This window comes from Petaurus breviceps, unplaced genomic scaffold (assembly GCF_028583685.1).
Source record: "Petaurus breviceps papuanus isolate PSGF00001 unplaced genomic scaffold, PetGlider_PUasm1.0 90977, whole genome shotgun sequence".
NCBI lineage: Eukaryota > Metazoa > Chordata > Mammalia > Diprotodontia > Petauridae > Petaurus > Petaurus breviceps.
The window spans coordinates 32,921,901-32,925,398 of record NW_027187391.1 but is presented as its reverse complement, the minus strand read 5'-3'; the positions used below and the strand labels follow the sequence as shown (position 1 = coordinate 32,925,398).

At 34.8% G+C, this 3,498-nt stretch overlaps 1 protein-coding gene across 1 annotated transcript in view; it reads right to left on the bottom strand.

Moving 5' to 3' along the window:
- Nucleotides 1–2,897: 2,897 nt before the first annotated feature.
- Nucleotides 2,898–3,498, bottom strand: part of GOPC (golgi associated PDZ and coiled-coil motif containing) — a 44,847-nt gene continuing 44,246 nt past the window's right edge. The window contains exon 8 of the mRNA XM_069076977.1: nucleotides 2,898–3,498. This exon is cut by the window's right edge and continues 2,781 nt beyond it. The gene's annotated coding sequence lies outside the window, so the exon portion shown is untranslated.

Genomic DNA, 3,498 nt, shown 5'->3' with positions numbered 1-3,498 from the left:
CCATGTTCCCCTGCTAGGGTCATTCATTTACCACTTCACCCCACTACCCACTTTCCAACTCCTTTTTGCATATTGTCTTTCCCTATGAGGCTGTAAGCTCCTCAAGGGCTGGGGCTGTCATTGTATTGGTTATCCCTAGCACTCAGCACAGTGCCTGACACATAGTAAGACCTTAATAAATGCTTGTTGCCTCACCTTGTATTTCCAGAAGCAACAAAAAGTACCATTTCATGGGATACTTAGTTATCTCAGATTGCATTGCTTATAAATACTGCAAAATGATCATGAAAATAATTACAGCTTATTCACCATCAACTATTTCAGAGGATGAAGAAATAAGAATTATATAAAGAACTTGATAAGACTCCAAATTAAGTATACTTGAATATTTAATGACTTCAGGGCACAGGTAAGCATTGGGGAGAACAGCAAAAAATGTTATAAAACATGGTTAAGGAATAAGGAAAGAAGCATCACACCTATGTATCATAAATTGTTCAGGAATAAGAAAAGCAAGCTAGTAAACTGCACAGAAGCATCATACCTACATATATTTACCCTGCTGAAAAAAGTCAGAAGGTTCTCAGCATTAAGTATCCAATTTCTTTTTTTGGGGGGATGTGGGGGGAGGGCAGAGGAGCCCAGATCTGAGTTCTTTGGTATTGGGAACCCCTGGTGTAGAAACTCCTTTCAGTGATGCAAAATGGCAACTCCATTCTACTTAGTCTTGAGTTGCCTGGGGCACAGACTGGTTAAGGGATTTGGCCACAGTTAAAAATCTAACTTGGGTGGGAAGATGAGCTCAGGTTTTCCTCACTCCAAAGCCAGTCCTCTATCCCTCTATCCATTATACTATTTTGCCTCTCTGCATCAACATCACAAGAAGTCAAATTGTTGGATATTATTACATGTGTGTTGTGTGTATACACACACACATACACACTTTAATAATACAATAAAACTTCAATAAACCAGAGTGCTGATTTCTGATTTAATTAGAATTTATTGAGTTTAAAGAAAAATTTGTTTCAAGTTTTATCTAGAGTCTAAAATATTAGTCTGTTATCTTACCTAAGAGCATGATTAAAGTTTCTTTGATGTTTTAGGATCTTGCCATGCACTCCTCCGTGTCATCATTCTGAATATCAATATTATAGAAATTAAAGTTCTATATCTGAACCCTGAATATAGCATTTTTGATTAAATGAATAGCAGGTTTGTTTTCTTACTATTTGCCTTGCCTAAATGTGAAACATAGCACTGTTTCCCCACTATCCCCCATCCTACCTCAATCTGTAAAACTGGGTCTCAATCAGACTTCTGAATATGTCTACCCTCGTTACAACATCAATATTCAAAAGTCATTATTTTATCATTAAGAGTACTTACTCACTCCAGTGGAACAGATCACAATTGCTCCATACCTTAGCAAATTTACAAGTTGCTGTGACCAAATAGTGGAAAATAAAATCATCTTCTGATGAAGTACCTCTTCAAACCTATTTATAATTCTAAAAGTCTACTGACAAACTCATTCATACCAAAGATTTTCCAATGAAGGAGGGAGTCGACTCACCACAATATGGAACATGGTAGACACTAGCACTCTCGATATTTTATCTATAACTTTTTATGTTCCTTTAACTTTTCTGTACTACAACTAAACCCTTGCAACTGAGTGTTGCTATTGCTGAAGGAGAAAAAACTAGTCTTCCAGAATGATAAAGTGATTGCACAGAATAAGGTCCAGAATTCACTTCTCTTGGGAGTCAAAGATGTACTTTGCCCCTTTATAGCATCTCTGGATAAAGTTCAAGCAAAGACAGAGTCCAGTTTGGTGGATTTGCTAAGCCCATGCTATTCTTGGCAGATAATCCAAAAACATAAAGATAAAAAAGATGAAGAAAAAATACTTAAAATGTTTTTGTCCTTTCTTCACAATACTTATATTTTAGGTAAGTTTCCTCTAACAATTTCACAAATAAAGAATAAGAATCATGCAAGATGGGCAGGCACAGATGAACTATTATGTGTATCACTGAAAGGAATACTCACTATGCATCAAAATATTGTACTGCACTGGTTTATGGGTAGTGCTTCTCTCATTTTGAGTTATACATCAAATAGTGAAGTAAGAGTAAAATGCAGGAAATAGGTTTATTCTCTTAATGAAGCTCAAGCATAGGACTTGGTATGGAATACACATTTATCTCATACATACCTCTATACATATACATGTATGTATACATTATCTGTGTATTTCAATTAAAAAAAAAATTTCGGAGGGGAGAAGGCAGGGCAATTAGGGTTAAGTGACTTGCCCAAGGTCACACAACTAGTAAGTGTTAAGAGTCTGACCACCTAGCCACCCCGTGTGTGTATTTCAAATGCCAGTACTTGTTAGCTCTTCTAATAGAGTATAGCAAGAACAAAGGAAATTTAAAATAAGTTTTGCAATTAAGATATATATGAGGTATGCTTGCAATTAAAAGACTTTTTTAATTCAGAGAAAATGTTTTCTATAATGAGCATGCTTGGGAAATAGCTGCTGAATCACTAGGTGGAAAAAGTCAAATGTATTCTCTTTAGTAGTCTAGGATGTTCTTCAGCTAGCATTCACTTGATCATTACTAACAGCTACCAGACATTTGTAACACCAAAAATAAGCCAAAAGGACCTATTTCCCCAAGAACTCTAGAATAGAAAACTGATTCCACAACTGAATTTGCTCTGACATTCTCTTAACTAAAATATGCTTTATTGCTAACATAATTAGTCATGACAAAATACCCTGACTATAAATCATAGCTATTAAATGTGTCAAACCTGATAGGGATTTCATGACAGATGTTCTATATTAGCACAAATAAAGAAGTAATCAGAAAAAAAAACTAACATTTAATACGAAACAAAGAAGCACAAAAATTTATTTTTGTTAAATAAGATAAAACATCATTTCAATGTAAAGATGCCATCTTTATTTACAGGCTAATAAAAAAATATTCAACCCAACTTAACTAGTTATAATACAGTTGTTGCAAATATTACATCTTTTATTGATGAGCCCAACCCTGAATAGAAGGATATTAGATTATATAATAAATAATGTTTTGAAATAATGTTTAACATACATATGTATAGAAAACACCTTTGAGTTTCTATAGACAGACACAAAAATCCCCAATGTGGTAAAAGTATCACCACCAAGGAAATGTAACCATATTTTGACAACTGTTCAGTTACCTCCACCACCAAGGAATTTTCATTTTCCTTAAATCTACCTTAATATGGTCCCATCTTGTAAAAGTCAATGTTCTGTTAAATTCTAAACAGTCATTACATATGAGGAATCTTTAGAAAATGGTCCTGATGTTAGATGTTTATATCTGCTATGGTCCCACATTATCTAGATCTTTTCAGAACCATCACCTCCCCCCCATCTCCTATCTCACTCTCTCTCTCTCTCTCTCTCTCTCTCTCTCTCTCTCTCTCTCTCTC